This window comes from Schistocerca serialis, chromosome 9, assembly GCF_023864345.2.
Source record: "Schistocerca serialis cubense isolate TAMUIC-IGC-003099 chromosome 9, iqSchSeri2.2, whole genome shotgun sequence".
Classification (NCBI taxonomy): Eukaryota; Metazoa; Arthropoda; class Insecta; order Orthoptera; family Acrididae; genus Schistocerca; species Schistocerca serialis.
Window position 1 is genome coordinate 267915912 of NC_064646.1, and position 24678 is coordinate 267940589.

Below are 24678 nucleotides of genomic sequence, written 5' to 3' on the forward strand. Positions count from 1 at the left end.
AGTCTTCACTTAAGCCGCTTCTTAATGTTTTGTTTTTATATTTACAAAACATAAAGAGAGTCTTTTGGAATTTTTGCCTGTCATGACATTACACTATTTATGCGTTATTCTTTCTAGAGACAAATACATCTGTGACCAGTTTTACTGACATCATTTACCTGAATCTGATATACAACAAAGTGACGAAAGTTCTACGTGAATCAGGAACGGTTTAAGCTCACCCAGCTCAGTATTCTCTTCTAGGACAAACACACACACACACACACACACACACACACACACACACACACACACACACTTGTACGCACATGTACTCGGAAGTCGCTGCTAGTTGACCCATGTTCTGTGGAGCAGGTAGCATGCCTTGACACGAACAACTAGTTCCAGCCTAGAGGTGATGTGATTTTATGGCGGGAGCTTTTCCAGTTCTCTAAGAACTGCTGACGCAGTACTACCATCAAGGACTTCCAACTCCTAACTGGGTGTTGTGTGCTGTCCTTAGGTTAGTTAGGTTTAAGTAGTTCTAAGTTCTAGGGGACTGATAACCATAGATGTTAAGTCCCATAGTGCTCAGAGCCATTTGAACCAACTCCTATAAAGGATGTCCATACAAAGACTTACACAATTTTGCTGTTTATTTCGCAAGTGATCCGCAATTTCCGACGTTTCTCTCACGTTTTCGGCTCATAATGATGCAGTAACGTATACACTGTTAATCACAGAACAACAAAAGTGACAATACTATTTATCTTGTATTAGTCTACATCATTGACTGGGTGAAAACTAAAGTGTTTTTGTTTCGGCCATAAAACTAAATTATTTTTCAAATGTCGTTACTAAAATCGCTATTTCATAAGACAGTAATACTCATTACATAAGTTACTAATAATTACATTTTTTTATAATACTAGCATTACTGCGGATACAGTGTGGTGGAGGTTGCAGTTTTTGAAACGAACGTATGAACATCATTTTTCCCACATAGTCTGTCCACTACACACTTACCCTGTAACATATATGTACAACTGGAAACTTGAGGCGCACTATTCACATACACTTGGATATCTCGTGAAAATGCCTAATTCGAGTTCTAGTAAGTACCCCCGTATCGAACCAGAAATTTGTTCACCATTCACTGTGCAACAGATAAATAAACGAACTGAGACGACAACAAAGCAATAACTACGTAACTGTTACTTCCTTGTTGTTGGGGTTATACTGTGTTACTATTATGACTATTACTTGTTCCAGCGGTCATAAAAGAAGAGTTGGCAACCGGAAATCTTTCAGTTTCTGTTACTTCAGCAACAAGGAATTCAGGAACCATGTGATTTACGTTGAGATGAGAAATATCATGGGATAGCGATATGCACATATACAGTTGGTGGTAGTATCGCGTTCACAAGGTATAAAAGTTCAGTGAATTGGCGGAGCTGTTATTTCTACTCAGGTGATTCACTTGAAAACTTTCCCGTCGTGATGATAGTCGAACGACGGGAGTCAACAGACTCTGAACGTGGAATGGTAGCTAGAGTTAGACACATGGGACATTAAATTTCTGAAATCCCGGATTCGATATTCCGAAATTCAAAGTGTCAAGAGTGTGCCGAGAATCCACATTTCAGGAATTACCTCTCACCATGGAAAACGCAGTGGCCACGCCCTCCAGATAACGACCGAGAGCAGCGGCGTTTGCGTAGAGTTGTCAGTGCTAACAGACAAGCAACACTGCATGAAATAACCGCAGAAATCAACATGGGACGTACGACGAACTTGTACGTCAGGACAGTGCGGCGAAATTTGGCGTTAATGGGCTATGGCAGTAGACGACCGACACGATTGCCTTTGCTAACGGCACGACATCGCCTGCAGTGCCTCTCCTGATTTCGTGATCGTATCGGTGGGACCGTAAGCGACAGTAAATCCATCGCCTGGACAGATGAGCCTCGATTTCAGTTGGTAAGAGCTGATGGTAGAATTCCAGTGTGGCGCAAGCTGGTGGAGGCTCCATAATGGTGTGGACTGTGTTTACATCGAATTGACTGGGTCCTTTGGTCCAACTGAACAGATGTCGACTTGAAATGATTCTGTTCGGCTACTTGGAGACTATTTACAGCCATTCATAGACTGCATTTCTATGGACGACAATGAGCCATGTCATTCGGCCAAAATTTTTACCAACTGGTTGGAAGAACGTTCTGGACACTTATGAGAGGTCAGTACGCGCAAGAAATTCTGCACCTGCAACACTTTCGCAGTTATAGACGGCTATATAGGCGGCAACATGGCTCAATATTTCTGCAGGGGACTTCCAACAACTAGTTGAGACCATCCCACGGCGAGATTCTGCACTATGCTGGGCAAAGAGGTGCGACACGATATTAGAAGATACCCCTTGATTTTTGTCACCTTAGTGTACAGTCAATAAATACAGTGCAGATGTTTTAACTTAGTTGACTTTTAATGGGGGTACAGGACATGGATGAAGCAAGAGTTGCTAGAAAAAGAAGTGCTGCAGAGGAAGCATGTTTTGTAGCGAACGTCTAGACTAAATGTGGACAATTAGCTATCTGCTCTGAGAAGGAGTTGTAGGCGAAGACTCCTTTTCTGATACGGAGTCGTAGGTAACGTCCTCGATACACAGAGAACTGTTCCATCATTCTATGAAAAAATTTAGCAGGCGCTTTCAGTTATTATGCTCCGTCGCCTCACAGATTACCAAGATAAAACTAAATACGTAATATTGTATTAATAAAGGTCTCAGACGTCGTCCCGCTATTTTATAAATTACTGATATGTACTGTCATCAGCTGACTGCCTTACTAAATCATGAATCATTTCTAAAAAGGGCAAAAAATTATTTTTAAAATCGGATTATTGGTTCGTCAATTTTTCCGAATTGTTTATCTTCCCTTTACATATGTCGCGTTCTTCATGTATGCCCAGTTTCATTTCCTTTAGTGCTCGTGTAAACTTTTGAATACTGTCTGCTAAATATTTTGTGCTTCGTAAGTGATGGAGAAACGTAGCTGTTTGATGTTGTACGTTCTTTCTATCCAGTTTCAAAATTCCGACCAGTTTATCCCATATAAAAACAATCACAATTTCCACATTGCAATCTGTACACGCCGAACGCATTACACTTTTTTCATGTTTAACAGTTTTATGTCTTAATTCAAGCCTCAGTTGACCTGCTGTCCTAAATACTATTTTGTAATGGCTAGGGAAGTGTAAGCGGGAAGTATCTTTTGCGTAACAGTACCATAATACTTCGATGTAATAAACTTTTTTATTTACTTGTTTTCGTGTACTGGTTAAATTTTTTTCTACAATTTAAGTAACAACCCTTCTCTTAAAATCATTGGTTACTGCTACTTGTTCGAGGATTGTAGCTCTTGTTGTATTCCTGTTTTCTGATTTGTTTCTCCTTCAAACGTTATGGTGTTGGCATCTCTTCCTCAGTTGTCCTATGTTTCACATTCCACTTTTCACTTTGTCCATTCGCAACAACTTTGTAATCATTGTCTCATCCATTCACGTCTATTGTAGAGCCACATGTTTCATTGACGTCTCTATCCTTTCCAATATCTGTAATTCTTTTTTGTTACCGGTCTCTTATCTTTGGAATGAAATCACGAAGTTGCAGGTTCGACAGTATACTAAAAGAAATGAGCGTTCAAAGTGTCGATTTATTGTAGTGTCAGATAGACACACAAATACAATACATTATTCGAAAAATTCTAAGTCTCAACCATGGAATTAAAAAGGTAGTAAATAATAATTAGTTGAATAGGGTAAGATAAACGATAAAATGTTATTCAGTTTAACTAGCTCAGCAACCAAGCTTACTGGTTTTTATCGTAAAATGCATTACAATACGGTGCACATGGGTGCCAGTATATATATATATATATATATATATATATATATATACCGGGTGATTAAAAAGTCAGTATAAATTTGAAAACTGAATAAATCACGGAATAATGTAGATAGAGAGGTACAAATTGACACACATGCTTGGAATGACATGGGGTTTTATTAGAACCAAAAAAAAAACAAGAAAAATACAAAAGTTAAAAAAATGTCCGACAGATGGCGCTTCATCTGATCAGAATAGCAGTAATTAGCATAACAAAGTAAGACAAAGCAAACATCATGTTCTTTACAGGAAATTCTCAGTATGTCCACCATCATTCCTCAACAATAGCTGTAGTCGAGGAATAATGTTGTGAACAGCACTGTAAAGCATGTCCGGAGTTATGGCGAGGCATAGGCGTCAGATGTTGTCTTTCAGCATCCCTAGAGATGTCGGTCGATCACGATACACTTGCGACTTCAGGTAACCCCAAAGTCAATAATCGCACGGACTGAGGTCTGGGGACCTGGGAGACCAAGCATGACGAAAGTGGCGGCTGAGCACACGATCCTCACCAAACGACGTGCGCAAGAGATCTTTCACGCGTCTAGCAATATGGGGTGGAGCGCCATCCTGCATAAACATCGTACGTTCCAGCAGGTGTTTATCAGCCAGGCTGGGTACGATGCGATTCTCTAATATATCGGCGTACCTCTCACCCGTCACGGTAGCAATCACTGACGTTTTGCTGTCAAGCGCCATCTGTCAGACATTTTGTGAACTTGGTTTTTTTTGTTCTAATAAAACCCCATGTCATTCCAAGCATGTGTGTCAATTTTAACCTTTCTATCTACATTATTCCGTGGTTTATTACATTTTCAAATTTATACTGACTTTTGATCACCCGGTATATATATCGTTTCTCTCCCTCCGAGACAGAAAAAACCAAAATAGGGTTTTTAAAGAAGAAATTTCCTTTATATTTTTCGTAATGGATCGAGGGGGAAGAAAGGACGACAAAGTTTTTACATATTCTTACAATAGACACAGCAAACAGTACTATCATCGCAGATTTCGAGATCCTATTCAGCTGGTATTGCAGATGTGATGCTTTATTAGTGTCCACAATTCACTTTCCTAAAATAATTGCCGGCCGGGGTGGCCAAGCGGTTCTAGGCGCTACAGTCTGGACCCACGCGACCGTTACGGTCGCAGGTTCGAATCCTGCCTCGGGCATGGGTGTGTGTGGTGTCCTTGGGTTAGTTTAGGTTTAAGTAGTTCTAAGTTCTAGCGGACTGATGACCTCAGCAGTTAAGTCCCATAGTGCTCAGAGCCATTTCAACCTAAAATGATTGTGGCATCGGTTAGTTTGTAGAATTTGGTAGTATCACCCCATCTACTTTTAGTAAAGTTTCTATTGATTTTGCCGGCCGGTGTGGCCGTGCGGTTCGAAGCGCGTCAGTTTGGAACCGCGTGACCGCTACAGTCGCAGGTTCGAATCCTGCCTCGGGCATGGATGTGTGTGATGTCCTTAGGTTAGTTAGGTTCAAGTAGTTCTAAGTTCTAGGGGACTGATGACCTCAGTAGTTAATTCCCATAGTGCTCAGAGCCATTTGAACCATTTTTCTATTGATTTTGAGACACAAAATCAAAAATTTTTGGTGATTTGAACCAATATCGTGATATAGTGTATAGTTAACATTGCAGCTGGCATGTAGGAACTAGCTGACGCTTTCTGGTGCTTTGTCTTTACTATCGGCTCTCTTGCTCTGAATGTCATGACCACTAGGTCATCCACAAAGAGCATTGTGGTTAGTGAAATCTTGCTGATTTTAAAATGTGTACAGATTTTGCTCTGTCGTTAATTGTTAACGTTATCGATAATATTAAAAAGAAATACAACCACACACACGTTAGTCTGAAAATTTAGTTTATCTCGGTTTGAACGGTGTCATCTAAAACTGTGGCGTGCTTACTTTTACTCATCCGTACTGAATGTTGTAGAAGACCCTTTTCCATACTTTTTTATACTCAATAAAAGCAAAATGAGTTGGTAAACAGGGTTCTCTGAGTTTTATTAGCTGTGCGATAGTAAATATGCACGCTGTGCATGATGTATCTCGGCGTCAGTTGTCAGTACATCTGTCATCACGTCTTCTACTCGTCTCTGAATGATATTGGCGCAGATTTTAATCTTTATGTACAGCAGCTGTACGTATGACTGCGTAGTCACTATCATCAGTTCACAAAAATCATTGAATCTCCGCTGCAAAACAGACAGTTCTATGTAATGCTGGACGGAAAAAAAGCCGATGACGTCGACAAAAGAACGGTCTCGCCCAGGGCAGTGTGCTGGCTACTATTTAACCTATACACCAATGATCAACCAACACCGGAACGTACTACCCATTTCTTGTATGCCGATGATCTGGCCATTACAGCGTGAAACACGTATGTAACATAGCAGCGATGGCGAGGCATTGTAGCATCTGTGACCAGAGAGTTTGCGCTTGACCGCGCGAGTGTTGCGAGCGGTTCTCAGTCAGTCAGTTAGTCGTTGCGAGTCAGTCTGTCGTTGCGAGTCGGTCAGTAGTCGTTGCGAGTCTGTAGCTCTGTCTAGTTGAGGGCAGTACTCTGTCAGTAGTCGTCGCGTGCAGTTCGCTAATAGTCGTCATGCAGAGCGGTCGGTCAGTAGTAGCAGCCCAGTGCGGTTGTGTGATGTAGGCGGTCGGCAACACTGGTCAAGATGGTGAATAAGGTATACTGTTAATTAATATAATTATTAGATAATGAAAAATTGTAATTATTCTCCAACAAGTTCCCCAATAATAATTTTTATTTCAAAAGCATTTTTTTCAAAAATTTAATTTTTTATTGAACTAAAGATCTCGTTGCACTTCCCATTTTTTTTTTTTTTTTTTTTTTTTTTTTTTGCTTTTGAAATAAAAAATTATTATTGGGGAACTTGTTGGAGAATAATTACAATTTTTCATTATCTAATAATTATATTAATTAACAGTATACCTTATTCACCATCTTGACCAGTGTTGCCGACCGCCTACATCACACAACCGCACTGGGCTGCTACTACTGACCGACCGCTCTGCATGACGACTATTAGCGAACTGCACGCGACGACTACTGACAGAGTACTGCCCTCAACTAGACAGAGCTACAGACTCGCAACGACTACTGACCGACTCGCAACGACAGACTGACTCGCAACGACTAACTGACTGACTGAGAACCGCTCGCAACACTCGCGCGGTCAAGCGCAAACTCTCTGGTCACAGATGCTACAATGCCTCGCCATCGCTGCTATGTTACATACGTGTTTCAAGCGCAAGGAAATAGCTTCGAGGAAGTAGAACGGAAATTAGAAAGCTCACTACACGTAATGTCTGAATACTATAAAGAGAACTACCTCAAACCAAAAACATGTAAGACACAGGTTAGCGCTTTCCACCTCCTCTCAAAACAGGCAAACAGGAAGCTGAACGTCTCCTGGAATGGCAACAAACTGGACCATACGGACAAACCAACATACCTTGGTGTCGTGCTGGATAGATCACTGACGTACAGATATCACTGTGAAAAAACCTGCCAAAAAGTTGCTGCCTGGAACAATATTTTAAGAAAACTAACGAATAGTAAATGGGGAGCTAGTCCGACTGTATTACGAACAACTGCTCAAGCACTTTGCTTCTCCACGGGAAAATATGCATGCCCTGTATGGTCCCGATCCACACATGCCAAAAAAGTCACTACAGTCCTTAATGAAACATGCAGGCTAACAACAGGATGCATGAAACCCACTCCACTTGGGAAAATATACAAAGCAGCTGGATTCTCAGCTCCTGAATCCCGAAGAATTGCGCACGAACGTACAGAAAAATTTAAACAGATTTTCGACGAGCGCCACCCGCTGCTTGGTTCTTCATGTGGACGTAGCAGACTTAAATCCCGCAAGAGATTTCTCACTAGTGAATTGAACGAGTCTCCGAAGGACTACCCTGCCTCACGAGAAATACCCAGCGGCAGTACATCAAGCTGGAAGATTTGGAGAACACTGAACCGCTTCAGAACAGGCGTAGCACCAGTTAAAGCTAACCTAGTCAAATGGGGCTTCAAGGACGAAGCAAATGCGACTGTGGTGAAGTTCAGGATATGGAACACCTTTTACAGTGTTCCATCTGCCCCACAAGGTGTACCCTTGACGAACTATGGTTTGAGAAAAGAGAAACATTGGACTTGGCCCGACATTGGGATGAAATGCTGTGAAACAAATCTCCCGACACGAAAAAGTAAAAGTAAGTCACCAGTTTTCATTTTATCATCCATCTTAAATATTGGACGCAAGAAAGTTTTGTTCTAGATAAAGGTCATAAGAACTCAAAAGGTAACAAGATAGTGGAAGACTTACAGGTTAAAGTTCCGTCGACAAAGAGCTAGTTGGAGGTGGAGCATAAGTTCAGACTTGAGGAAGGAAACAGACCGTGACCTTTCAAAACAACCACCCTGGAATTCGCCCCAAGCGAAATAGGGAAATCACGGAAAACCTGAACCACGATGGGCGAACGAGGATTTGAACCGCCGCTCTCTCGAATACGGGACCAGTATTTCACTGCTGCGGCACCTCGATTGGCAGCAGAATGGGTGTCCCGTAATTGAATTTGTGGCCGGCTGCCGGACACGACCGGCGGTCCGCGCTCTTTGAACGGCTCGCTAACAGGCTGTCCCCTGCGTCCAGTGGCGTACTTTCTCTAGGTGCAATAACGCTAGACTGGACCAGGCTAGAGCCACGGCGCCGGCAGATACGTGACAAAAAGCGTGGACTCGCAGAGCCTACTGGTGCCTGCCGCGGCCACGTCCCTGTCACCTGTAGGCCGGCAGCTGTCTCCAAGGACTTGCGCTAGGCACAGTGTTCGCTCACTTTTCATCCGGTTCTACTGTTTTTTATGTGCCTGCTTGACCAGCCATCTGGCGCGTATGTGCACTCACTGCTTCCGTCAAAATGCCCAGAGCAAGTTATTTCTAGGCCGCGTCGCTGGCAAGGACTGGAATATCGGGTACACACCACATCTACAGGCGTAGTTTTGTATGCTTCTTTCGTGTGAAATGTAGCTATCTCAGCCAGGTCATAATCATGTGCTTCATCCAAGGTTCGTGTATGTATTTAATGAAGGATTGCTGAATATACACTACCTGATCCAAAGTACGAGGGTTACTCCAAAAGAAATGCGCACTATTTTTTTAAATCCATCTTTTATTCTACATGTTTGAAAGTTTTACAGTGTGTAGATACATCCTTTAGGAACAATATTTTCATTTCTACACATAATTTCCATCCCTCTCAACTGCCTTACGCCATCTTGGAACCAGCGCCTGTATACTCGCACGGTAAAATTCTGGACCAGCCTGTTGGAGCCACAGTTTGGCAGCGTGCACAAGGGAGTCATCATCTTCAAACCTTGTTTCACGGAGAGAGTCTTTCAGTTTCCCAAAGAGATGATAGTCACACGGAGCCAGGTCAGGACTGTAAGGCGGCTGTTTCATTGTTGTCCATCCGAGTTTTGTGATCGCTTCCATGGTTTATTGACTGACATGTGGCCGTGCATTGTAGTGCAACAGCAAAACATCCTACTTTTACCGATGTGGTCGAACACGACTCAGTCGAACTTGAAGTTTCTTCAGTGTCATCACATATGCAACAGAATTTATGGTGGTTCCACTTTGCATGATGTCCACAAGCAAGAGTCCTTTGAAATCGAAAAAGACCATAGCCATAACTTTTCCAGCAGAAGGTGTGGTTTTGAGTTTTTTTTTCTTGGGTGAATTTGCATGATGCCACTCCATTGATTGCCTCTTCGTCTCTGGTGAAAAATGATGGAGCCATGTTTCATCACCTGTCACAGTTCTTCCAAGAAATTCATCTCCACCATTCTCGTACTGTTCCAGAAGTTCGCTGCATACCGTTTTTCTTGTTTCTTTGTGAGCCTCTGTCGACATCCTGGAAACCCACCTGGCACAAACCTTTTTTAACGCCAAAACTTTCAGTATTCTGCGAACACTTCCTTCCCGTATCCCAACGTAGCGTGACAATTCGTTCACTGTGATGCGTCTGTCAGCAGTCACCAACTCGTTAACTCTCTGCACATTGTCTGGATTGTGTGCAGTACGAGGCTTGCCGCTGCGAGGGCCATCCTCAACACTGCCGTGCCCGCTTTCAACACGTAACCTGCTTGCCCACTGACTAACTGTACTGCCATCGACAGCAGAATCTCCACACACATTTCTCAACCTCTTATGGATGTTTACCACTGTCTCGTTTTCACAGCACAGAAATTCTATGACAGCACGTTTCTTCTGACGAATGTCAAGTGTAGCAGCCATCTTGAAGACATGCTGTGACGGCGCCACTCACGGGAACCGGTTGAACTAAGTTTCAAAACAAGCGGGAAGGATGTATCTATACACTGTAAAACTTTCACACATGCTGAATGAAAACTGTATTTTTACAAAAATAGTGCGCGTTTCTTTTGGAGTGACCCTCGTATGTGGACATCAGTTTGTTATGCAGATTGATCACTAAATGCCACAAGAGGCGGACCCGCCAGTTTAGAAGAAGGCGCCTATGGACAATGGATGACTGGCAACGAATGATTTGGAGTAATGAATAACGCCATACTCTGGGGCAACCCAATAGATTTGGGTTTGGTGACTGCCAGGAGAGCGTTGCATGCCGTCATGTATAGTGCAAATAATGAAATATGGGGGAGGAGGAGGTGTTACGGCATGGAGGTGCTTCTCGTGGTTGGAGTGTACTTCCACTAATGCTCTTAAGAAAACATACTCTAGCGATGTCGACACGGTAGCTCAGCGTATTCGGTCAGAAGGATAGCAGTCCTCTGTAACGAAAAAATCTAAGTGAATGAATCAACTATGAACCGAACAAGTATAAGGACCACTAACGAACTCCAAGAGATTTTTTGTTAAAAAAAGAGTGGTAGCGTCTTTCGTTAGTAATCAAAACGTCCTTGGTCCTCGGTTTGAATCCCGCCACCATTTAAATATTGATTAATTCGCGGCCGAAGGCTTCCAGCATAAGAGGTCACCCTCATTCTGCCAACGGCCTTGTCAAAGAGGGTGGAGGAGTGGATAGAGGTTCAGTCCTTGGGGCGGGAAACTGCCCCTAAAGCCGGAAGAATCAGCAATGGTCTATGGCATGAGGATGGAGAAGGCAATGGAAGCCACTGTATTGAAGACACATAACGTGTATCCAGAGGACATGTGGCCTGTAATTGAAAAAGTGTCATAATGATCTCTCCATTGGCAAAAGATTCTGAAAAATCCCCCATTCGGATCTCAGAGTGAGGACTGCCAATGGGGAGGTGACCATGAGAAAAAGATTCAATAACCAACGAAAGGATAACGTTCTACGAGTCGGGGCGTGGAATTTCAGAAGCTTGAACGCGGCAGGGAAGATAGAAAATCTGAAAAGGGAAATGCAAAGGCTCAACTGGATATAGTAGAGGCCAGTGAAGTGAAATGGAAAGAAGACAAGGATGTCTGGTCAGATGAGTATAGGGTAATATCAATAGCAGAGGAAAACAGTATAACGGGAATAGGATTCGTTATGTATAGGAAGGGATGGCAGAGAGTATCTTACTGTGAAAAGTTCAGTGATAGGGATGTTCTTATCAGAATCGATAGCAAAACAAAACCGATAACTATGGTTCATGTATAAATGCCAACGTCGCAAGCTGAAGGTGAAGACATAGAGAAAGTATATGAAGAAATTGAAAGGGCAATACAGTACGTAAACGGAGATTGAAATCTGATAGTCATGCGGGTCTGGAATGCAGTTGTAGTGGAAGGAGTAGAAGAAAAGTTTACAGGAGAATATGAGCTTGGGACAAGGAATGAGAGAGGAGAAAGACTAACTGAGAACTCTAATAAATTTCATCTCGTAACAGCCAATACTCTGTGCAAGAACCACGAAAGGAGGGGGTATACTTGGAAAAGGCCCGGAGATAAGGGAAATTTTCAGTTAGATTACATCTTGGCCAGACAGAGATTGCGAAATGAGATACTGGATTGTAAGGCGTACCCAGGAGTGGATATAGACTCAGATCACAACGTAATAGTGACGAAGAGTAGTCTGAAGTCTAAGAGATTAGTCAGGAAACGCAATGGCTGCACAAAAAATGTGAAGAAATCGAAAAAGAAATCATTGTCAGAAGGACTGATTCACCTTTGGTGAAATTAAAAACAAGGGTGGTAATATTAAGAGTGCAACGGGAATTCCATTGTTAAATGTCGAGGAGAGAGCGGATAAGTGGAAACAATACACTGAAGGTCTCTATGATAGGGAATATTTGTCTGATGTGATAGAATAAGAAACAGGAGTCAATTTAGAAGAGATGGGGGATCCAATATTAGAATCAGAATTTAAGTAAGCCAAATAAGGCAGCAGCCAAATAAGGCAGATGGGATAGATAACATGCCATCAGAAATTCAAAAGTCATTTGGGGAGGTGGCAACAAAACGACTATTCACGTTGTTTTGTAGAATGTATGAGTCTGGCGACACACCGTCTAACTTTCGGGAAAAATATGATCTACAATATTCCGAAGACTGCAAGAGCTGACAAGTGAGAGAATTATCGCCTAATCTGCTTAACAGCTCAAGCATCCAAGTTGCTGACAAGAATAATATACAGAAAAATGGAAAAGAAAATTGAGGATGTCCTAGATGACGATCAGTTTGGCCTTAGGAAAGGCAATTCTGACGTTGCGGTTAATAATGGAGGCAAAACCAAAGGAAAATCAAGACGCATTCATAGGATTTGTCGACTTGCAAAAAGCGTTCGACAACGTAAAATGGTGCAAGATGTTCGAAATTCTGAGAAAAATAGGGGTAAGCTATAGGGAGAGACAGGTAATACATAATAATGTACAAGAGCCAAGTTGGAATGATAAAGAATGGACGACCAAGAAAGAAGTGCTCGGATTAGGAAGGATGTAAGACAGGGAGGTAGTCTTTTACTCCTACTGTTCAATCAGTGTATAGAAGAAGCAGTGATGGAAATAAAGGAAAGGTTTAGGAGTGGGATTAAAAGCAAAGGTGAAAGGATTTCAATGATACGATTCGCTGATGACATTGCTGTCCCGAGTGAAAGTGAAGAAGAATTACAGGATCTGCTGAATGGAATGTGCAGTCTAATGAGTACAGAATATGGGCTGAGAGTAAATCGAAGAAAGACGAAAGTAATGAGAAGCAGTAGAAATGAGAACAGCGAAAATCTTAACATCAGGATTTATGGTTACAAAGTAGATGAAATTAAGGAATTCTGCTACCTAGGCAGCAAAATAACCAATGACGGACGGAGCAAAGGGGACATCAAAAGCAGACTAGTATTGGCAAAAAGGGAATTCTTGGCCAAGAGAAGTGTACTAGAATCAGACATAGGCCTTAATTTGAGAAAGAAGTTTCTGAGAATGTACGTTTTGAGCATAGCAATGTATGGTAGTGAAACATGGACTACGGCAAAGCCGGAACAGAAGAGAATCGAAACATTTGAGATGTGGTGCTACAGACGAATGTTGAATATTAGGTAGGCTGGTAAGGTAAGGAATCAGGAGGTTCTACGTAGAATGGGAGAGGAAAGGAATACGTGGAAAACACTGACAAGAAGAAGGGACAGGGTGATAGGAGATCTTTAAAGGTATGAGGGAATGACTTCCGTGCTGCTAGATGGAGGACAGCAACTAACTGAGGACGTAGTTTGCAAGTGCTACTCAGAGATGAAGAGGTTGGTGCAGCGGAGGAATTCGTGGCGGGCTGCACCACATCAGTCAGAAGACTGATGACTCAAAAACACAAAAAGAAAACCCAAAATTTGGAAGTATATGAATACATTTTACAGCATTATGTACTGCATACAGTAGAGGAAGATTTCGGAGACGATACCTGTACCAGAATGAAAGTTCATAAAGCAGCATCTGTGAGGAATGGTTTGCGCACATTAACAATTCTGAAATGGACTGGGCTGCCCCGACTTCGGACCTAAACGCAATGGAATGCCTTTGGGATGAGTTAGAACGTCGACTTCGTTTCAAAGCCCACCGTCCAACATCACTGCCTTCTGTCATTTCGGCTGTTGCGGAACAATGGGCTGGCATTCCTCAACAGACATGCGAGCACCTAATTAAATGTGTCGGTTGGTTGATTTGGGGGAAGGGACCAAACAGCGACGTCATCGGTCCCATCGGATTACAGAAGGATGGGGGAGGAAGACGGCCGTGCCCTTCCAAAGAAACCATCCCGGCGTTTGCCTGAAGCGATGTAGGATAGCCGGACGCGGGTCTGAATCGTCGTCCTTCCGAATAGGAGTCCAGTGTGGTAACCACTGAGCCACCTCGCTCGGTAATTAAAGCTGTCCTCAGCAGCGTTCAAGGCGTCATGAAGGCCAAGGGAGAACACACACAGAATCAATGTCCATTAAGTGTGTTCTGATACTTTTGATCAGACAGTGTATGTGGATATTTGACAAATGACAAAACAACTAAGAAATTTTTCAAATATAAATGTAATATTTAGGCCATACTAAAAAGATTACATTTTTATATCAGAAAGGTCACGTTCTTAAAATATTATAGTGTTAATTATTGAAGACAAATATTAAATACCTTATCGCAAGACATCTCTGATGAGGTTATCCGTGGGTAATAAAATCAATTGTAACTGATATTGTTACAAAGAAATGGGAAATAGCTATTGTGTAGAAACTATGTACGAGGTGCGGCTAGAAAAAAACCGGACTGATGCTGGAAAAAACATTTATTTACAATTATTTACAATTTCATGTTATCTCCTTCAATGTACTCTCCTCCTCGGTCTCTACACCGCTCCATACGAATTTTCCACTGTTCATAGCAATGCTGCAGATCATTTTCGGTAAGTCCATACATTACTTCCGTCGCTTTTCCTTTTACTGCTTCAACAGTCTCAAATCTAGTTCCTTTCAAAGCTGACTTGACTTTAGGGAAAAGAAAAAAGTCACAGGGGGCCAAATCCGGTGAGTAGGGTGGATGATCTAAGATGGGAATGTTGTGTTTTGCCAAAAACGTCTTCACTGACAACGCACTGTGAGCTGGGGCATTGTCTTGGTGAAGGATCCATGACTTTTTTCTCCACAAATCGTTCCGTTTTCTCCGTACTCGCTCACGTAGGGTAGCCAGGACGCTAATGTAGTAATGCTGATTCACTTTTTGTCCCTCTCGTACCCAATCAATGTGCACAATCCCTTTGATGTCAAAAAAAAACAATCATCATTGCCTTGAATTTCGATTTTGACATTCGTGCTTTTTTTTGTCGTGGAGAACCAGGAGTTTTCCAATGCATCGATTGGCGTTTAGTTTCGGGATCGTAAGTAAAAAACCACGATTCATCGCAAGTAATAACATTTTGTAAGAAGGTGGGATCACTTTCAATGTTTTCCAGGATGTCAGAACAAATCATTCTTCGGCGTTCCTTCTGTTCAATTGTGAGACACTTTGGAACCATTTTTGAACACACTTTGTTCATGTTGAAACTTTCATGAAGAATCTGCCTAACACTTTCCTTGTCAACTCCTGTTAACTCAGACACTACTCTGAGTGTTAAACGGCGATCTTGTCGAACAAGTTTACCGATTTTTTCAATGTTTGCATCAGTTTTTGCTGACAATGGTCTGACAGCGCGAGTGTCATCACTGGTGTCTTCGCGGCCATCTTTAAATCGTTTAAACCACTCAAACACTTGTGTTCGCGATAAACAATCATCGCCGTACACTTGTTGTAACATTACAAACGTTTCACTTGCAGATTTTCCTAGTTTGAAACAAAATTTGATGTTAACACGCTGTTCTTTCTGTACACTCAACATTTTCCGACGCACAGACAAAACGTCAACTACTTAAAACAGACGCCACGGGCAGACTGAGTGCAGGAGGCAGATGAAACTCGAACAGTAGGCGGAGCGAGAGTCACGTGACAGGCCATGCGACTTTCAGCCTTATTGCATTCGTTTTATTGTTTCACCAGTACTAGTCCGGTTTTTTTTCTAGCCACACCTCGTATGTGTCAGTGATACAGGTCACCAGCTGTTGTCTGTTGTTGGTGGTGCACGAGTCGTCGTTTTAGACTGATCTGGTGCAGACCCTTTGTGCTGTATAATTTTCACCTTGTGTATTTGAATATAAGTTCTATGAAGCAGTATCCTGTTGCTTTGAAATATAGCCGGGTCCAACTCATCTTGCTACAGAGCTAAGTATTTCAATTCTATCTTTAGAAATGCCATCGCTGTCATGTGGTAATGTACTATAGCTTTTATTCTTACTCGAAAAATTATTAATTCTGAGTAGATTGTAATGGGGCAGCGATGGAGAGGTGGCATGATAAGCTCCATCACCAGATGTTTTCTTAAGCCATGAGCATGTCCTTGTTTTCTCTATTTTTTGCGGTCAGTCGCTTCCGACTTCGTGTGGTTGCATTTAGATTCGTTTGGCAGATTGTCCACGATCTCGTTCATTTTTCGCTCTTGTCTTCCGTTCCTCTCCGCCAAATCCCTCTACTATTATTTCTTTTTTAAATCATCATATTTTCTTAGTACATGCCTAATTCAATTTCCTTTCCGACGTTCAGTTACTTTCAGTAAACATCTTTCTTCCCCCTCTCTCCTCAACTCCTCTTGGTTGCTCACTCTGTTGAATCATTCGAGTTTTTCGTCTCCCTGTTTCAGTGGCTTCCACCCTCGTTTTGTCTTTCTTTCACATTGTCCAGCATCTTAAGGCAGAAAAAAATAGCACTTCCTAATTCTTTTCCTTAATCGCATTTTCGTACCGCTATAGAAAATCCTCCTTAGAGAATATTACAGCGTCAGTACCATCATAGTATACGAGGGTGAGTGAATAAATAAGTCGCAATTGCTAAAATACAGAATATCCTTTTAAATTTCATGCCTGTGTGTTTAGATTCTGGCAGGACATATCGCGTGGAAGGTAGCCGATACCACAGACAAAGATACACAGAATTCCGCGGCGAAATGGTTAATGATCTGCAGACAACCAACATGGCAGGTATGCTATGAGTGTGTACTCAAGTAGAACAACGCTATTTTTGTGAGTCGAGGGCTGTCCGCATAGCGCGCCGGTAGCGAAATTCGTCGTGTAGTGGTTAGAACTGTATTTACGGAAATTTTTTTTCAGTTGTATACAGGAATCCAGAAAAGGTCAAAAAAGTCACAATCATGGAGCGGCCTGGCCGCACTTTGTTTTCGCGTCTAGGAGAATTCCGCAATCGACAAGACTCATCGGTCGTGTGGGTTGCAGCAATTTAAGGAACCAAATAACTACACTCCTGGAAATTGAAATAAGAACACCGTGAATTCATTGTCCCAGGAAGGAGAAACTTTATTGACACATTCCTGGGGTCAGATATATCACATGATCACACTGACAGAACCACAGGCACATAGACACAGGCAACAGAGCATGCACAATGTCGGCACTAGTACAGTGTATATCCACCTTTCGCAGCAATGCAGGCTGCTATTCTCCCATGGAGACGATCGTATAGATGCTGGATGTAGTCCTGTGGAACGGCTTGCCATGCCATTTCCACCTGGCGCCTCAGTTGGACCAGCGTTCGTGCTGGACGTGCAGACCGCGTGAGACGACGCTTCATCCAGTCCCAAACATGCTCAATGGGGGACAGATCCGGAGATCTTGCTGGCCAGGGTAGTTGACTTACACCTTCTAGAGCACGTTGGGTGGCACGGGATACATGCGGACGTGCATTGTCCTGTTGGAACAGCAAGTTCCCTTGCCGGCCTAGGAATGGTAGAACGATGGGTTCGATGACGGTTTGGATGTACCGTGCACTATTCAGTGTCCCCTCGACGATCACCAGTGGTGTACGGCCAGTGAAGGAGATCGCTCCCCACACCATGATGCCGGGTGTTGGCCCTGTGTGCCTCGGTCGTATGCAGTCCTGATTGTGGCGCTCACCTGCACGGCGCCAAACACGCATACGACCATCATTGGCACCAAGGCAGAAGCGACTCTCATCGCTGAAGACGACACGTATCCATTCGTCCCTCCATTCACGCCTGTCGCGACACCACTGGAGGCGGGCTGCACGATGTTGGGGCGTGAGCGGAAGACGGCCTAACGGTGTGCGGGACCGTAGCCCAGCTTCATGGAGACAGTTGCGAATGGTCCTCGCCGATACCCCAGGAGCAACAGTGTCCCTAATTTGCTGGGAAGTGGCGGTGCGGTCCCCTACGGCACTGCGTAGGATCCTACGGTCTTGGCGTGCATCCGTGCGTCGCTGCGGTCCGGTCCCAGGTCGACGGGCACGTGCACCTTCCGCCGACCACTGGCGACAACATCGATGTACTGTGGAGACCTCACGCCCCACGTGTTGAGCAATTCGACGGTACGTCCACCCGGCCTCCCGCATGCCCACTATACGCCCTCGCTCAAAGTCCGTCAACTGCACATACGGTTCACGTCCACGCTGTCGCGGCATGCTACCAGTGTTAAAGACTGCGATGGAGCTCCGTATGCCACGGCAAACTGGCTGACACTGACGGCGGCGAAGCACAAATGCTGCGCAGCTAGCGCCATTCGACGGCCAACACCGCGATTCCTGGTGTGTCCGCTGTGCCGTGCGTGTGATCATTGCTTGTACAGCCCTCTCGCAGTGTCCGGAGCAAGTATGGTGGGTCTGACACACCGGTGTCAATGTGTTCTTTTTTCCATTTCCAGGAGTGTATGTTATATCCCGAGAGGTCACTCGTTAGATGCTGACGATGCCAAAAGAATTTTATATCGCTGGGTTTTAACGCTTTGTCGAGCGATGGGATAAGTAAGTTTACAAGGGGGTTATGTTGAAAAGGAAAATAAATTTGAGTCTGGTAAACGCGGCACTGCTGTGTCTATTCCAGTTTGTGACTTACTTATGGACTCCCCCTCGTAGCGTGGTCACGTTTATGGACGACACACACGGTGTTCTGTTTCTTACAATCTGCTGACTTTAACCAGAATTTTCCTTAAAACGTCGCCGTCTGTCTTCTTATGCTTTCCCTTCCTCAGAGAAAGGTGATGTGTATACATTTTTTGAGAGAGTGCGCTGCTGCCATTAGAGACAAAAGCTAACAAATGATTTATATCGCCATTTTATCTACGAGGGTCGTTCAATAAATCATGCCCCACATTTAAAAAAAAAAAAAAAACGCCATCAATATACGTAGAGAAATGTGCTTGTTGGTGCTTCTCATTTGATGTTTGTTCTGTGCGCCTGTTAAGTTTCGAACCGTTCTAGTAGATGTCAGAGCCGTAGTACCTCCTCAAAATGGCGTCTACATCCGACTCACGTTAGAAGTAGCGTGCTATTACAGAATTCTTGCGTGCAGAAAAAGAAACTGTGGTGAACATCCATAAACGTCTGTGTGCAGTGTATGGTGATGATGCAGTTGATAGAAGTACAGTTTAGCGATGGGTGAAGAAAGTCACAGTCTCATGAAATGCTGAATCAGAGCATATTATCAGCCACGCTCGGGACGTCCTGTCACAGCCACTGCTCCAGATATGCTGAATCGTGCGGATGCCATTATTCGTGCCGAACGGCGCATCACAACTAGACAACTGGCTCTACAGTTGTAGGTCAACATTGGATGTTAGTCTGCAATGATCGAGACTCTTGGATATTCAATGAAGTGCTCACCATGAATTTTACGAATACTCACAGCGTACCAGGGCATTTCATCTGAAATGTTAGAGCGTTTTGAGACCGTTGGAGAGGCCTTTCTGTCACGGATCGTTGCGGGAGACGAAAGCTGGGTGCACCACTTTGCGCCGGAAACAAAAAGGCAGTCCGTAGAGTGACATCATCCTGTTTCAGCACAAAAGAAGAAATTAAAGACAACCCACCCTGCCGGAAAAGTCTTCTGGGATTGTCATGGTGTCATTCTCGTGGATTTGATGCCAAGAGAGTCAACCATCAATTCAGAGGCAAACGTGAAACTCTGAATAAACTCAAGAACCGTTTCCGACGTTCTCGATCGTACAACATAAATCTTGCCCCAACACAATAATGCACGTCCACACACAAGTCTGAGAACCCAAGAGCACATCGCCAAATTGTGTTGGACCTCACTGGCTAATACACCCTACAGTCCAGACCTGGCATCCTCGGACTTCCATCTCTTTGGGCCGCTTAAAGATTCTCTATGGGGAACACACTTTGAAGATGACGAGAATGTCAGTCATGTAGTGAAGACATGGCTATGCCTACAGGACAAGAGCTTTTACTTGCAGGGAATACATGCTCTTCCACAAAGTTGGCGTACGGCCATAGAACGTAATTGAAACTATGTAGAAAAGTGGGACATAGACATGTTGATGCTTATTGTCACCAACTTGTGATTCTTAACAATAAATATATTCTAAGAAAAAAGTGGGACATTACTTATTGAACGACCCTCGTAGGTGTACAATAAGCTTACATAATCGAAATTAAGACAAATTAAATCAGTAACCGGTTAGACGTCATATATTTAAATGTTGTTGGAAAACAATAAAACAGGTACACAAAACATTTCAATAATTAATTTACAAATGATTGTAACACACTGAAAGCTGTCGTCCCAAATTATATCTCGACTCCTCACTATAAATTATTTTTATACTATCCGCCTCACATTTAATTGTATTTTCTGGATCGCAGGGACCGTAAATTATATTTCACAAAAAGCAGGCATGTATCATATATAAAAGCTGATGACTGTGAAGGACATAAATAGCTACATTACAGTGGCACCGAAAATTAATGCAACAAGCCGCTGTTTCCCCGTCCTCTGTTTAATTTACGATATAATCACACAAACAGTCAACAGACGTCCTTACGATGGTGTTTTGCACAGAAGAAGGCATTTCGGTCAACGGATAACCACGCCAACGATGACGTCAGGGCACCTATCAAACGGAGTAGTGTTTGTCTGGTAGTCCCACATCCACAATCGCTGTGTACACGGTCACAGACGGTGCAGTATAGCACAGAGAAGACGTCTACCATACTCTCTACTGTGGACGGCCATTGGAAAAACGGAAGCAGGACAGTCGTAAACTCACGTGAACCGATGGCTTAACGTGAGTCGTTCTGTTGCTCCTCGGATGTGGCGACAGTTAATAGAGACCGAAACTGCGTCCCAAAGACCAGGACAGGTATTACCACGTGTGACATCAGAAAGAGAGAGCAGTTATTTTGCAGTAAGGGCAAGACGATACTGACTTAGTATTGTTTAGCAACTGCCATCGGACCTCGCAGCATCCCCTGGACGTGTTGTATCGAGGCAAACGGCCTACAGAAGGCTTAGACAGAGTAACCTTTATTGTCGGAGACTTACTGTATTTGTGTCCCTGGCGCGTCTTCACATAAAGGAACGTTTAGAGTAGAGTCGTCAACATGCCAGCCATATTGTCGAAGAATGTGCCGATATGCTTTTCACAGATTACTCCCCATTTGGTGTGGAGAGTGACTCGACGTATTCGCATTAGAATGTAATGTGGAACACGATTTCGAGACCCGAAAATTGTGGAAAGAGACCCATATCGAGGAGGATCGCTAACCGTGTGGGCAGCGATTATGTTGACCACTCGAACACCTCTTCATGAAATTGTACCGGTGACTCTGAAAGGTTCAACTGCAGTCAGGTACCGTGACGAGGTCTTGGGACTTCATGTACGGTTTCTGCGAGATGCTGTGCGCCCAGACTTCGTACTGACGGACGATAATGCTCGACATTATAGAGCACGAGTGGTTGATGCTTTCTTGGAACCGAAAGATACTGCACGATGGCGTGGCCAGCTCGCTCTCCCGATTTGAATCGCGTGGAGCACGACTGGGATGTACTAGAGAGACGAGTTGCGTCACGTCAACATCCACCAACCCTTCTCCAAGACTTGCGAGCGGCTCCCCAGGAATAATGGGCGTTATTGCCTCAACATGACATTGATGACGTTATTCGCAGCATCCTCCGTTGTTATCAGGCCCGCATTGCTGCCAGAGGTGGTCAGACCCCGTAGTGAGCACATTAACGATCTGTCGGAAAGTGTGTGCAAATCTGTTAAGTTGGAAAAAATGAACATTTTTGTCTACTGTTCTGCACGTTGCAGTTGTTTACGTCTTGTATTCCATACAGTGTTTCTACGTTGCTATCACGTGCTTATACAATTTTGTGGCAAAATAAACACAAAATTGCAAAATTCCGTTTGTTGCTTTTGGACTCCAGGGTATATTATAAGTACATTACCTACAATAAATTTTTTCTAGCGTGTTAAGGGTCGTCATTAACATATTTCTTATAAAGCATATTACGAAAGTGAGGCATAGTCAATTAGACGTTTTTTCGTTACGGAAATCACAATGAAGTTCATCAAAAAACTATTTCTTTAAGACACTAGCCTCTCGCAGTATTTGGATAGGTAAATGTTCGTTATATTATGCCATAGTAAAAATTTATTATTCATCATCACAGCATCATTGGACTGGCACTTATACACAAGACATAAATGGACAGGAAGTTTATGTTCTTAAACGTTAACGTCGCACACTCGTGATTATACAACGTGTCAGTAAGTATATTTCAACAAGTTGACTTGCCCACCCAAGATGATTCCTTCTTAACAGGCTTACAATGTTGGGTTTATCGTACATTTCATCCAACTCACAACTGTAACACACTGATGTGCAAAACTGAAGGACGAAAGTAGCTTTTGCATGATGTATCACTGCCAAGTAACACAACTTGATGTCCGCCCCTGGTAGCTGAGTGCAGCTGGGCACGGTAGCTCAGCGTGTGCGGTCAGAGGGTCGCTCGCCCTTTGTGATAGGAAAAAAAAAAAAAAAAAAAAAACGAAGTAAAGGAGTCAACGATCAGCTTGAACGGATGTCTTGTGACGTCCGCCTAGACCAAACACAATGAACAATACCGAACAATATGAGAGAAAAAAAAGTGGCCAGCGCGACGGAATGTCATACCTAACTGCCCGGGTTCGATTCCAGGCTAGGTCGAAGATTTTTTCCGCTCAGGAACTGGGTGTTGTGTTGTCCTTATCATCATCATTTCATCCCCATCGACAAGCAAGTCGCCGAAGTGGCGTCAACTCGAAAGACTTGCACCAGGCGAACGGTCTACCCGACGGGAGCCCCTAGCCACACGGCAACACAACTTGATGAAACTTGGACCATACATAGATAACACTACTAGACTTCAGTGCTGTACAATACAGTACAGTACGGACGGTAACCGAAAGAAATATGCAGTGAAACGAACAGAAATGACTCTTCTATTAAAAAACAATAATTACACTAAAGTCACCACAATTCATGATGATCCTGTGGACATTAGAAAAGGCAGGACGATGATGATGTCTGGTTTATGGGGCGCTCAATTGCTCGGTTATCAGCGCCCGTACGATTTCCCAACCTTTGCTCAGTCCAATCTCGACACTTTCAAGAATGATGCTGAAATGATGAGGACAACACAAAACACCCAGTCATCTCGAGGCAGGTGAATATCCTTGACCCCGCCGGGAATCGAACCCGGGACCCCATGATCGGGAAGCGCGAACCCGACCGCGAGACCACGAGCTGCGGACACAAAATGCAGGACATGGTTTTTGACAGCATGTGGTGGTCACAACGGATGGTACTATGTGCTCTGCAACATGGATGCTGGTCACAATCCTGATAAGGAGTTGTTGTGGTGGGGCGTTCCATTGTCCCAACAGCGGGACTGACCACTGCTGTATGGTCGCTGATGCATGTGGATGTGCCGCAGTGTGTCTCCCCAACGTAACCCACACGTACTCGGTGGGATTCGGTTCGGGGTAACAGGCAGATCACTCCATTCGGCGAATATCCTGTCGTTCCAAGAGCTGCTCCACTTGCGCACTGTCATCTACGCATTATCATCCATTTTGAAGCGGCACTCATCACTGAACACAGTTCTGCTCCAGTCAGTGAGATTCCAGACCGAAAACATGTCTGGACACGCCCTGAACAGCGGTCGGAAACCACCATAACCAACGCCCGCCATAGGACCAAACAACCAGAAGTGATGATCCTGCTTGCTATTTCTTTACATAGCAGGACCCCTATGGTTGTAATCCACGGCATCCTTACAGGACAGCGGTGTGTCAACGATGTTCTACGCCCCGCTTTGTTGCCCTTCATTACACGCGATCCTGGCCTTACATTTCAGCAAGATAATGCCCCTCGGCACTCGGTGACAGTTTCCACTGCTTGTCTTCGTGCTTGCCCAACCCTGAATCAGCCGGCAAGGTACGCAAATCTATTCACAATTCAGAATGTTTGGATAATTATGGGCACGGCCGTCCAACAAACTCGAGATTTTGATGATCTAGGCGCCAATTGGACAGAATTAGGCACGATAGGCCTCAAGAAGACATACAAAAACTCCGTCAATCAATTTCAGGACGAAATATGCTTGCATAAGGACATGAGCCGGCCGGGGTGGCCGAGCGATTCTAGGCGCTACAGTCTGGAACCGCGCGACTATTACGGTTGCAGGCTCGAATCCTGCCTCTGGCATGGATGTGTGTGATGTCCTTAGGTTAGTTAGGTTTAAGTAGTTCTAAGTTCTAGCGGACTGGTGACCTCAGAAGTTAAGTCCCATAGTGCTCAGAGCCATTTGAACCATTTGAGCCATAAGGACATGATATGGACCAATGGTTATCGACTTGCTCAATT